The 14639-nt window shown below is 34.9% G+C and overlaps 1 protein-coding gene across 15 annotated transcripts in view; it reads left to right on the top strand.

The window, feature by feature from the left end:
- The window catches only part of NLGN1 (neuroligin 1), a 901503-nt gene that overhangs the window by 462178 nt on the left and 424686 nt on the right, over window positions 1–14639 (top strand). The window lies entirely within an intron of this gene.

The raw sequence follows: 14639 nt of genomic DNA, 5'->3' as shown, positions 1-14639 counted from the left end.
GGCACCAGGCAGCCTTCCTCTTTAACTAACTCTACTTCAGCAGGGTTAGATCTGCACAGTTGAGTCAGCCCCCTAAAGGAACCAGACACCTGTGACCACATCTGCTTCTTTCCCTTGAGCCTGACACCTGTTCTTTCATCAGGGTACTTCTGTAGTTTGGGAAGATGTGGTTGAAAGAATGTATTTGTGAACTGCAAGCAGGTAATTAAGGCAGCTCAGTACCTTGAACATTTCTGATGTTAGGAACAGGCATTTGAAAACAATAATGACAGTAATTAGATAGGTAGTGATTCTCGCCTGAACCTGGGAGGCGGAGGTTGCAGTGAGTTGAGATTGTGCCATTGCATTCCAGCCTGGACAACAAGAGCGAAACTCCATCTCAAAAAAAGAAAAAAAAAGGCAGTGATTCTTTTTCTGCATTATTTATTATTTACCTGTTAGAAACTAATGTATGTCTCTCTGCATGAGTTAAAAATAAACAAATGAATGAGAGAGAACAGTGATATTTTGTTGAGAAATTGGACATATGTTTGCTATCATCTATTATAAGCAAAACTATTTTAGAATTGAATTTTTACCAATTGACTTATATACAGTTGATTTTATATTCTCTACTAAGTTTACATCAATATCAAATTTGAAACCTCAGCGGCATCCAATTGATTAGTTGGTTTTAGACAAAAAGGAATCTCATGGAAGATGTGCCTTTGTTAATACATAGCCACTGAAGAGACCAATTTTTCAATAAAGCCTTGTTTTCTGATTTATATATTCATTAGGTTGGCAGTGGAGATTTATATAATTGTGGGGTTAGTTATATAGCAGCCTTTTGGGGATGGTCATCCTTTTGTCATTAGAAGTGATAGGGTTGAAATCGTTCCATAAAGATATATGATGTTTCTAATGTATTTGTGGGGAAGGAGGGTCAAAGATGGAAAAGAGTTACAAATGTAAGAATTATGCCATTCAGAATTGTAAGTGTGAATCTGTATCTTTGAATGTGTATGGCTTAAAACAACCATAAATGGCATAGCACTATCTTCCAACAGCACAGTCTGTCTGTCTGTACTCCTAGAAAGATCTAGCAGCACACTAAGGATAATTTTTTCTGATCAACTAAGCATTCTTAAAACTGATTTAGATAAAAACGATCAAATAAAATTTAAAATGTAACCTCTTCCTGGCCAAAATATGCCTAGATGATATCAGATTACAGCACAGCAATCAGTTAATTTTCTCTCCAAAATTTAGTTTCATCCGAGCAACAAATGTGTTTCCTGTATTGATACAGAATGTAGAGACAATCTTTGCCTATAGCTTGATTTTATACATCTAATAAACTCGTTATATTAAATAAAGAGAAATGTACATTTTTCTGTATCGGCTACTTTAGAATGATTTGCACAAGGTTAAAATACAGAGTTACTGGAACTGGCAATTTGTGTTACTTATAATACGGTTCTGACTTTTATTATCTTTGATAGGTAAATTGAGCTTTACTGTATTTACTTTATGAATAATTCTTTTTCAAATCTAAATATTGAGAATCTGTTTTCCATAAGTTAAATAACTATACCAGTTTTTAAAGAAACATAATGTTGGTATGTTCTCTAACCTCATAGCCTGTTAGTAAATTAAAATATTATTTAATTAATATTAATTATCAAACAATATCTGATAATGAATAAAAAGGTGATTTATCATTATTATATGATAGTGGTGATGAAGGGTACATTTCAACTGCTCTTTCAATTGTAATAATACAGTCACATTTGTCCCCTAGAAAAATCACCTGAAGAGGCAAAGTAAGAGGAACATGTGATAGATTGGGTAGTTTAAAATCCACTTACTAAAAGTAAATGAATGTATAAATATTTTCAAAGTGAGACAGGCCATTGCTTTTTTTTTCGCTTTGAATTGAAAATTGGACTTGCTTTAGATATAACAGCTACAGCCCCGTAGGAGAATGTTCTCATGTGGCTTATTGCCTTTAAAATAATTTACTGGAAAATCTTAATCTCCACTGAGAAAATAGTCCAGATCTTCTATATATCTTAACGTTTTAAAATATATTACAAACCTGTAACTTTTAAATATTTCCCAGTTACATTAGTCAATGTCATCCAATTTCTATCTATGGCTTTCATTCACATGAAGGAAAAGTGTAACTGTTGGGGAGTTCTGAACTTTCCAGCATTTACAGAATCCTGGTGGGCTGATTACTTAGTGGAGGGAGAAGCAAGGTGAGTAAGTGAGTATGGGCATGAGAGAAAGTGAACAGGAAAAGTCATGGGAATTGGATGACCAAGATTTTAGGGAAGCTATTGAAGGCAGTACTATTTTGGTTGTTTCATCTATATATGTTCAATCAACACTTGTGACTATATCGATATAATTCAGAGACTGAAAAATATTGTGGTTTGGCTACCCAGATAGTCTGGCAAATACGAAATATAACAGGGTTTGTGTGGTAGATAATTGTTTTGAAAAATTAGTATGCGGTAAGTCTCAGAATAAAGTTACACTGACTACTATTCATTCATTGGTGAATAAACAGTCCTTAGACCTCTGATGTTCCTCCTGGTCCAGGTTTCCCTACCGTGGAGTGAGAGTAAAATACTTCCGCTTATAGTGAAAGGAGGGATTCAACTGGAAATTTGGCAGGGCCTGACTGCTTAGAAGTTCTAGATAAAGAAAGTCTACACCAGTGGCTCCCAAACTTCACTGGGCATATTAATCTTTAGTAAAAATGTAGGGGCCCTATTCCCAAAGAATCTGATTCACTAGGTCGTAGGACACAACATCTGAAATTTTAGCAAGCATCTCAGGTGGGCTAAGACTAATGTTTCATGTCTCTAGTTGAGCTTAAACCTGCAATATTTACATGAGGTATTTAAAAAGTAGGGAGAGAGCAAGAGAGAGAGAGAGAGAGACAGACAGACACAGAGAGAGAGAACAAAGAGAGAAATAAAAGAAAAACCTTACAAACACTCTGAATTGGACTCTAAAATAAAAGTTATCAGTAAGTTTTCAAAAAGTATAAGGTACTGTCTCTTCTCTACTTCACTGCTATTTTTTCATATTTTGAGCATATTTTGCTAAATGATATTCCATACTTTTAAGGAACATAGTAATAAATCAGAAAAAGTTAATTCCAATGGCAGAAGATATTATTAAGCTACATCATAATTTTTAAGTGCAGATAAGTGGCAATTAGCATTAAATCCTAACTTTGTAGTTTAAATGACATAATCATGCACTGCTAGAAAGAAATAAAAATAATACCTTTCAATTAGCAATTGTTCCTATTTGACAAGAATGATCTAATTTTCTTAACATATAAATTAATATATGCCTTTAAAACAAGTTCTACATATAAAATATTAGTAAAGAAATCCATAAACTTAATGAAAATGATAATCTTTAGCTTTGTGAGAGGATAATATTTTGGATTGCATATGCATGCAATCTAATGGCCTATGGCAAAGGTTGTTTGGTTTTATTCCCCGGACATCAGGAACTAGTCATCTTTTATTTTAAGAAAAACTGAAGGTCTCTTTAAATCTATACCCCAAATCTACTATTAAAAGGTCAGCTTTTCTGTATTTCAAGTAAGAAATGGGTGAAAATATCTGTCTGTAGTAAGCCACGTTTGCTGGTATTCAGTAACCTAACCTCAGCACATTACTGTAAACAAAAGCTTCTTGGTGTAGAAAAAGAAATTGTCACAGGTATTGGGAGACATATAGCACAAAAGAGAGTATTTCCTTCAACTTCTACTCCCCAATTTTTTTAACTGGCTTTTACTGGAATTAAAATATATGTCACACAAATGAGGCTTTAATTCATTGTCTCTTTGACTGAATTTTTTTTTTTTTTTTTTTTGCTGTTTGCATCAGATGTTCAACAGAGGACAAATTACAGTTTCAGACTGTATCAAGAATTCCAGCAGACAGAGGCATCTGATTCGATAAATTGTGCACACATTTGAAAGAAAGTCTTTTATTCTAGACACGGCTGACTTCATTGCTAGCTGTGATGTTCAGCAATAGATCTAGAGGCTGGAAGAGAGGAAATGCTGACCAGTGCAAATGCATTTCAATGTGTGAAGGATGCTAGATTATCAGAAAGTATATTTAGAGAAAGCCTTCCTAGGTTTTAATAGAGATCCTTACTTTTGTGTCAAATAATATAATTATTATACACGTAATTAATATACATGTTACCATTATCTCTTCTAATCTGTTATTAAATTGCATACTTATATTTTGCCCTTATATTTATATATTTAAAATCTCAGTTTTAAAATAAATTCATTTACATATATTTCCTCTTGCTTTCAAATCCAACAACTATAAATTCCATGAAATTCAGCGCTATATCTTCACAAAAACCTAATAAAGTACATCTTCCCTAGATGGTGCTTTATGACTAAGTGTTGAAAGAATAAATACTTGCTCAGTTTGAGGCAGCATGGGAAATTAAAAAGAACTAGAAAAACAAACAGGGCCTGGAAGCTGGTTTTAGATAACAAATTTATCACCAAATTTATCTCAGAGTTTTCTGACAGTTTCAACAAAAAGGGGACTGTTTTGGTTTTGGTTTTGACTGTTCAGTAAAAGGAGCATCCAGGGTGAGAAATTTATCTGGTTCTGAATTTAAGAATGTGTCAACAGAATGGTTAAAAAGACAAGTAAGTATAATAGACTATTAATTCTCCTTTTGAGTTTCCTAATTTATATTTGGTGATTGATTTGATGGTTGATGCAAAACTTATAACATTCATTGTGGTGTTCAATACATGCAGAAAAAGTACTGGAGGCAATTGAGAGGCAGGTTATGATACTGTTATCGAATGAAAAATACCTGTTTGATCTCTGCCCCCAGTTCCTGGCACAGAGCTACTGAGCAATGGGGATGCTAAGTGCATCTTATATTCCAATGTTTGGTCTTTGAACCCATTTCTTGACACAGACCTCCTAATACCTTAGAATTTCCTAAGTGATATGAGGGTCCTTTGTTCTAATGAGGCAGCTCTTGGTAGACTCCTGGATGTAGGCTGGTGACCAGAAAGACCAACCCATAATTAAGAGCTTGAAACTTTCAACCCCACTATCCCATTCTCCGGGAAGGGGAGGGGAGCTTGAGTTAATAATAGGTCATGTCTACACGACGAAGCATTTATTAAAAATTCCTAAACTACAGGGTTCGGAGAGTTTCTGGGCTGCTGAACATGCGATGAGGCAGGGAAGATGATGTGCCCTGAAGAGGCTAGAAGCACCACACCCCTTACCACAGACTTCACCCTATGTGCCTCTTTATCTGGCTGTTGATCTGTATTCTTTCTTATATACTTTATAATAAACCAGTAGATGTGAAAAAAAAATATGTATCAAGCTGGAATAGAGTTGCGAATGTATGATTTTTTCAAAAAGGAAAAATACAATCTTTATAGTTTTTGTATTAGCCCTTAATGATAACAGGAAGTATGAAATTAAATGTTTACTCAGTGAAGATTTTACATTGAAGAGCCACTAGACATAGACAGATCTTGATCTTTGTTTTCCTAGGGCTCGTCAAAATTCCTGGCACCTAAGAGGATCTCAGTAAATGTTACCTGAATGGAAAGATGTCAAGGTCAATTAAAAATCAAGTTGAAGATATTTCACTGATTTTAATTCTCTGAAAGATAGCATAGCTCTACTGGTGGCTAAATTTATGTATAATCCCTGAAACCCAGAAACTGTACAAGGCCATGCCTGGAACACAGTGCTGATGATACATCAAGAGTGACTCCCAGCTGCCTGGAGCCTGCATATTCGTGCTTTGGTTCTTTTTCCTCTAGTAGAATGGTCTAGACAAAGGCCATAGGAACAGGCCTGGGTACTTCAGTGAAGATGTTATATGTCCAGTCATTGTCTTGAGCCAGGAGTGTTTAGGACACTGTTTAGGATACAAACATTTTTAAGATTTTGGTGACATTCAAGAAAATATGAAATATTTGTTATAATAGGACCTTTCTATTTCAACCATTCCTTAGAGTTAGCTGGAATTCATGAGAATAACATCTTTGTTTATAACTTAAATAATGAAGACTGCTTGGATGACCCAACGTGAGGAGGGGAGTTAGGGTTAGCTGCAGTGAAGGTGGGTGGGTCACAAAAGATGCACTGGAAAACATGCATCTCATGGGCAAGAATATTGGAAGTTGTCTCCCTCTCGTGGACTGAGAGAGGACAGGGTGGCCAAGGAAATTCCTTGGTAAGTGGCAGGCACGTGTCTAGGCCAAACAGGCAGGAGGACATTTTGATTTGACTGACTGACTGACTAGCTATTTAGTCTAAATTGAACATGTGGACAATAAAAGGTTTTCTAATGCGTCCCCAGTGTGGACCTATGCTAGTGATTGAACAAATGTGATTTAGACTGCAGTGTAGTCTGAACTAAAATGGGTCAAAGAAATCTAGAATGGCAAATAGCTTCTTGGCCATGTTCCCTGTTTTTCTTCACGCACTAGAAAAATACAAAAAAAAAAAAAAATGACCACTGGATTTTTCCAATGATCTTGACAAAACAAAGTTTTGTTTTAAATAGAAAATGTATTCTTCTGCTTTTACTATTGAAAAGACTTTGGTGTGAGTTTGTATGTCTTGCACACATGCAAATGCCCCTGAAGCACCTTAGTTCCCTCAGGCTAAACAGAAGCCCCACTTCACAGGAATTTTTAGTGTTTAAAGTAAGTTAAAGTTTATTCAGGGCTATCAGAATGACAGCTTTTCTTTCCCACTAAGGTCCTGCTGACTTGCTTCAAGGATTTTACTGTTCAAATTTCTATCTAGCTTTTCTAAATGTAGTTTCGAAGTGGATTATAAAGCTTTTAATCTCACTAAGTATCCATAGTTTATTTTTCAACACAAAGGGCTTTCATTTGAATAATATCTGGAACTTCTCCCCACCCCCATTTTTCATCTTTGTTTTTTGTTCTTTATTACATAAGGAGACACACAGGGGATATAGGACAAGCAGATGAAAAAGGATGTGAAATGATCTTAGAGTTTGACGATATAATGTCACATACACAGTAATTACTGTGAAATGTCCCCAGTGCCTAAGGTCAATTGGGGCTGGCACATGAAGGAGCTCAATAACTACTTGCTAAACGCAGGGATGCGTGTATGATGGATTTTTTTTTTCTTTCTTTCTTTCTTTTTTGAGACCGAATCTCACTCTGCTGTCCAGGCTGGAGTGCAGTGGTGCTACCTCAGCTCACTGCAACCTCTGCCTCCCAGATTGAAGTGATTCTCATGACTCAGCCTCCTGAGTAGCTGGGATTACAGGTGCATGCCACCACACCGGGCTAATTTTTGTATTTTTAGTAGAGGTGGGGTTTCACCATGCTGGCCAGGCTGGTCTTGAATTCCTGACCTGAAGTGATCTGCCCATCTCAGCCTCCCAAAGTGCTGGGATTATAGGCATGAGCCACTGCACCCAGCCTGATGAATTTTTAAATATTGTACTTTTAAGCTAAGAAGATGATTTTTGAAAAATACTCTCTGTCAGTATAAGAAAAACTAACATAACTATTTGAAGTTATAAATAGAAAGTATTTAAAAGACAGAGCATGTGTAAGTGTAGATTTTTTGGGGGGTGTTAACATAAAACAAGAAATTATTTAAAAATTTTATTGTATTTCGGTGTGGATTTCTTACTTTTTTTTAGTCGTAGAAGATGGTTTACGCATTTTGCATAAATTTTTGTAGTAGTCTTTCAATCAAGTTAGAATGGCCTGATCCTCTCTTAAAGTTTCTTCTCTTAATTGTCATCACCTCATTTTAGATATGGTATTCCTTCAGCTGCACATCCTGTTTCTTGAACCAAAGACCTTGAACAGTGATGGTTATGGGCTGAACTGTTTCCCCAAAAAAATCATATGTTAAGTACCTAACATCCAGTGCCCCAGAATGTGACTCTATTTAGAGATAAGACCTCTAAAGAGATAATTAAGGTAAAATAAGGTCATATGTGTAGGCTCTAATCCCATATGACTGGTGCCATTATAAGAAAATGAGAGTAGGATACAGACAGCACATAGACCAACGGGCAGCCATGTGAGGACACAGTGGGATGATGGCCACCTGTAAGCCAAAGAAAGATGCCCCAGAAGAAACCTAACCTGCCAACACATGATCTTGGAATTCCCAGCCTCCAGAACTGTGAGAAAATAAATTTCACTTGTTTAAGCCACCCAGTCTGTGTCATTTTGTTATGGCAGCACTATCAGACTAATACAGTGACTATCTTTTCATATTGGGCAGTCAGGAGACTTTCTAGTCTCATCCTGGAGGATGACTGGGCTATAGTTAGAACCCAGCTATTCCCCCTTAAGCTGGGTTCTAACTGCTTTTTGTTCCACAGACCTGTTAGGCAGTCTGATGAATCCTATGGATCCCTTCTCAAAGTGATATTTCAATGTATAAAATAAAATACACAAACTTACAAAGGGAACCAATTTTATGGAAATACAGTTTTCAAAATATTTTTTACATGTAAGATTTGAAGTTATATGGGCATTCTTATTAGCCAGTGAATAATAACATCTAGCAAGTGAATATAATTTTAATATTTGGGGCTATAATTATAATATAATATGAAAATATCTGTGGTTTCTATTAAAGATAAAGTCAAAAGTACTATTTATCCTCCTGTGGTTTATTTCCAATGTTCAAAATGGAAGAAAATGAAAATTTTCAATTAGAGGTTAGTGATGATAATCAGTAATTTTCCCCCTCATCCAAGTTCCACAGTTAAGAATCCTTGTCTTAGAGAAATAGTAACAGCGTGATCTCCACTGTGAAAAAAGCTTAGGATTACAGACCACCAAGTAGAATGTACATTTTGAGTGATAAATTTGCACAGATCTATCTCTTAATCATTCACCTTTGTGACTAGTGGTAGGTATTTGCAAGGAAGTGAAAAGAAGGAAGTAATCTGAGATTAGACATAGAGAAAACCTAACCTGAGCCGTAGGACTGTTGTCGTTTATGATTAGTGCTTAGGTGAAGATGTGGGCTACAGGCTATGCAACTACTTACGTTTAGTAACCTTAGAAAATCTTTAGGCTTTGGTTTTCAAAGCAGTATACTATCGAGAGTATAAATCACATCCCCTTTGTAACTCCTGTAGCAGAGCAAGGAATTTTTCACAAGCCTCTTCACTTCCTGTCAGACTTTGCCATTCATGACATACCATGGATAGGAAGAGCATAGAGGGTGTTTGACCGCTGTGGACATTGAATGCATGTTTTGGTGGGTCAGTATAAAAATTGAAGCCATGTCAGTTACTATTTCTACACATGACAGTGACCCTCTGCCATCTGAACTTTATTTGCCAGGTAGAATCTGTGCCTGGAGCCTTAATTCGTAAGATCTATACTCAAGTCCTGACTCTGCCACTGGAAACTGAATATCTTTTACCTTTAGTTTATTCATTTGTAAAATGGGTATAATAAAAATACCTGATCTGCTTTCTAAAAACATTTGTTTAAAGCATAAAATGTAGAAACACATGCAAAAGCCATTAAATGTAAGTGGTGAAGTGCAATACTAATGTAAGGCAATAATACATCTAAAGTAAACATAGTTAACATTATACTAGAAACTGCAAATTAATGTAGCAAGACTTTTTATTTATTCAAAATAATTTTTTTTAAAAAGTACCATTGTTTTTAAATGAGAAAATATTATGATTTTAAACCTTTATTAATAAAAACAGAATCCTCATAATGCCCTGCGTTTTTAAACAGAGTTATGCTTTCAATTCGGCTTATAATATTAACAGGATAGAGACCCTCGATATAAGGAAGCTTCTTCCTCTCTGAAGTTCTAGCAAGAATTCAGCACTTCAGTTGAACGTTTTATCTAATCTAATAAGTTTTTATTTTCACATGATTAGGAAGCAAAACCTCAGATATGACTTTGTAGATGAAATACAGCTACTCAGAAAGAAGCTGGAGATGCTTACAAAGAGTTTAGTGCTGGTCAGGCTGGGGTAGATAAGAGTTTTAAAAGCTTAATACATGCCTTAAAAACCTCTCAAAAAAAATCCCTGAGAAAATTTTAAAACTGAAGATAATGATTGATGAGTGTGATAAATTCTAAGTATAGCAATAGTGATAAAGAATTGAAAAATCAAACTGATTCCCCTGGAAGGTAGTAACATATTAAGAAATATCAAGTTGATTCTTAAAGGAAACAAGATGTATAATTTTTGAACAGTAGGTTATGATGGCTATGGAAGTGGTAATTTTGACAGTGCTTTTGGGGTGGTTGAGTTGGAACAGGTCAATTAGCTTTTACAAAATGTGTTTTTGCCTTAGTAACTTAACCACCGAATATTTATATATCATAGTTTAAAAGATTTGGGTGTGCTTCATTTTACTTTAAAAATTTAGCAAGATTTAATTAATTCTAATTAATTAAAATAATGTTCAGGCTTTGTTTGTTTGCATTCATCAAACTGAAACACTTCTTGCAATTCGGAATAATTAATGAGGAGACTAAATTCAACAATAATTATAGATTTTTAAAGGGAAATTGTTGGTTTACATTGCTGTGTGAAAAATATGGAACACTGCTAAAAATAGTGTGATTTTAAAAGCTATTCTATGATTCCAGAGCTGGGGCAGGGAAACATACGATGAGCCTGGGGCATCTTTTGTTGCCAGAAAATAAAAATGTGCTGAAAGAGAAAAATGGGGCATTCCAAAAAGGCTTAGATGCTAATGGGAAAGAGCTCCCAGTGGCCAAAGTTGGAACAACTTAAACAACGTTATAAATAGCATAAACAAAAACATAAAATAAGCAAATAGAAAATTTTGGATTAAACTCAAAAACTAAAATGAGTATCTATGAATACATCTTGACAAAAATATATAGGTGAATAAATGAATAAATGCCATGGAAGTGAGAACTCTTCATTACCAAGGAATTGCAAAGAATTAATACAAAAAGAATGAAGGAAATAGAAAATCAGCATTTGGACACCAAAGTAATAATTGCTTTAGCCAAGATCTACTGATGGATATTCAAATTGGTGAGTAACAGTTTAAATAAGAATAGGATATTTGCATAGTCCCCAGGTATCTCATTCCCAAAATGGGTAATAACAAAGGAACAAATAACCCTACAATGTTGCATTTTGGCAGGCACTACATTAACCGAGTGATCAATTTTAATTACTAGTACTACCTATTGATATGATGCACCTTCTCATATGATGTACAGAGAAGGACACAGGACCTCTCTGATAGCCTTGCCAACAATAACTAAACTCAATCTAATAATGAGAAAACATTTGACAGACCAAATTATGGGACAGTCCATGAAATTCCTGTCCATTATTATTCAAAAATTTCAGAGACATAAAGGACAATGAAAGATTGAGAAATTGTCAGAGACTGGAAGAGACAAAGGAGACATCACGACTAAATGCAATGCGGGGTCCCAGATTGAATACTAAAACAGAAAAAAAAAAAAGTGAAAAAAAAAAAACCCTGCAGAAACTTGAGTAAGTTCTATACTCTAGTTAATACTAGTAGTATTGTATTAGTGCTAACTTCTTAGTTGTGATCAATAGGCTATGGTTATATAAGATGCTATCATAAAGGGAACCTGGGTGAAGGGCATGTGGGAACTTTCTGTACTTTTTGCCACTCTTCTATTAAGTCTAAAATTATCTCAACATTAAATTTTTTTTAAATAAAAGCTCTTATAACAAAATATACATATCTAATTTTAAGATAATAGCTAACATTTATGTAGTAGTATGTACCAGGCATTGTTACAAATGCTTTACATATGTTGATTTATATAATTTCTGCAATAGTAGCTGCCATTAACATCACTATTTTATAGATGAGAAAACTGAGGCAAACAGAGCGAGTTTACAGTACAGCTGGGACTTCAACCTGGAATTTTAGTTCTGGCATATGTACTCTTAACTACTGTTATATGGTCTTCAAATTAACTGACCTACCTCTAAGGAATACAGTTACCATAATATGTTACCTTAAACACCTTGGGGATTTTTTTTTTTTAATCTTTTTGAGATGGAGTCTCATTCTGTCACCCAGGCTGGAGTGACAGAATGGTACAATCTCAGGTCACTGCAACTTCCACCTCCCAGGTTCAAGCGATTCTCCTGCCTCAGCCTCCCAAGTAGGTAGGAGTACAGGTGCATGCCACCACGCCTGGCTAATTTTTGTATTTTTAATAGAAACAGGGTTTCACCATGTTGGTCAGGCTGATCTCGAACTTCTGACCTTGTAATCTCCCTGCCTCGACCTCTCAAAGTGCTGGGATTACAGGTGTGAACCACCGCGCCCAGCCAAAATGCATAACATGTAATATTGTTTTGCAGCAGGCTTTTTTGTTAAACATTATATCATGAATATCTTTCTATATCTATAAAAATCTTCTGCATTATTTTTAATATGAAAAAATTTAATTGCTTGAATATATAAGACTTCGTATAATCAAGTATCTTTTTGAAAAATTGGATCTATTACTCAGAAAAAATACTGCTATGAAGATCATTGTGTACAAATTATTGTATCATTTTCTGTTCACATTCATGCATTTACCAGTCTTTTATTAGTTCATATAAATGAACATAAATATATATAAGTAAATATATAAATATATAAGTATATATATTATGTATATATACATATACAAGTGTGTATATATATATTTAACCTGCTGTGCTTCAGGCTCCGTGTAGGTGCTAGGGATATAGCAGAGAAGAAAACAATCATCCCTTGCACTCAAGGATCTCATATTTCATAGGATAAATTCCTGGAAATGGAATTGTGGAATCAAGAGTTATGTGGATATTTACACCTTTTGACTCACTCGGCATATTGTTGCCTAAGAAAGTGGTGGAAATTGACAGTTCCGTCAGAAATGTTTTATTGAGGCTGGGTGCAGTTACTTACGCCTGTAATCCCAGCACTTTGGGAGGCGTTAGCATGTGGATCACCTGAGGTCAGGAGTTCAGGACCAGCCTGGCCAACATGTTGAATCCCTGTCTCTACTAAAAATGCAAAAATTGTCTGGGCATGGTGGCACATGTCTGTAGTCCCAGCTATCCAGGTAGCTGAGATAGGAGAATTGCTTGAACCTGGGAGGCAGAGGCTGCAGTGAGCCGAGAACATACCAGTACACTCCAGCCTGGGTGACAAAGTGATACTTTGTCTCAAAAGAAAGAAAGAAAGAAAGAGAGAGAGGGAGGGAGGGAGGGAGGGAGGGAGGAAAGAAGGAAGGAAGGAAGGGAGGGAGGGAGAAGGAAAAGTAATGTTTTATCGAGTTCAGGTAAACTGATTCCTCAATACTTTTTTCTCTCTGTTCTTCAGACTGAACAATTTCTATTGATCTGTCTTCAAGTTCACTGGGTCTAATGCCAGCTTCTATCTGCTGTTAATCTCATCCACTGAAATTTTAATTCAGATATTGTATTTTTCAGTTCTAAAAGATTTATTTTCAAAATAGTTTCTATATCTCAGCTGAAATATCTTACCATTGTATTAATGCTGAGCATGGTTTTCCTCACATCCTTGAGCATAGTTATAATAGCTGTTTAAAATACTTGTCTACAAAAGTTCAACATGTGGGTCACTTTAGAATCAATTTTCATTAGTTGCCTCTTTTATTGAATATTGATGACTTTCTTTTTGTTTATTTGTTTGTTTTTATCTAATTTGGATTATATCCTTGGCATCATGAATGATACACTGTGGAGACTCTGGATTTAGTTATGTTCTTCCAAATGTGTGGAATCTTGAACCCTCTGGAATCTGCCCATTTGTAGTTTTGTCCATTGTCTTCAGATAGTTTTGCATGTTTTCTAGAATTTCTAGTTGTCATCTTTGAGAAAGTTGTTCCAATAGGAGCCACTTAGTCATGATGAGAAATAAAATTTCATGTAAATGAATTCTTAAAAGCATTTCTCAAGTGCATTTTAAAATACGTTGAGCATCAGTGTATTATTTTGCAGACAGAAAATTATTTGGACATATAAGTTCTTTAAACTTTGTTTAAATTTCATTTCTTTGTAGCTGTATCCTATAAGTAAGCATAGTTTGTTTTTCTTTCTCATCTTAAAAACATATTGTGTGTGAAAATCCAAAAATATTTTCTTCTTTGTAAAAGTAGATCAACCTTAAAAAAATAAATTTAGGTAAATACCTAACTTAAAGTGAGCTACAGAAGTTTTTAGATAACTTTAGCTGAATGATACATAACTGAAGAAATATATAGCTCATATGTAAATTGTGTTATTGTCAAGATAGAATGTAAAAAGAAATAAAATCAAATGTAGACCTTTTCTAGACTTGATCTTAACCAAAAGGCCAGAAAGTGATGAATGTAGATGTTTTCTAACAATTTTCTTAACTGTACCATTGCCATTTTCTTTTTACTAATTTATTTTAATTAATAAATAAAAATAGTATACAGGCATAGCTCAGATATATTGTGTTTCAGTTCCAGACTACTGCAATAAAGCAAGCATTACAATCAAGTGATTCACACAAATTGTTTTTATTTTCCAGTGCTTTTAAAAGTTACGTTTACCCTATACTG

Source organism: Papio anubis, chromosome 2 (assembly GCF_008728515.1).
Source record: "Papio anubis isolate 15944 chromosome 2, Panubis1.0, whole genome shotgun sequence".
In the NCBI taxonomy this organism is placed as follows: domain Eukaryota; kingdom Metazoa; phylum Chordata; class Mammalia; order Primates; family Cercopithecidae; genus Papio; species Papio anubis.
The sequence above is the reverse complement of the archived record's forward strand: the minus strand, read 5'-3'. Positions and strand labels throughout refer to the sequence as shown.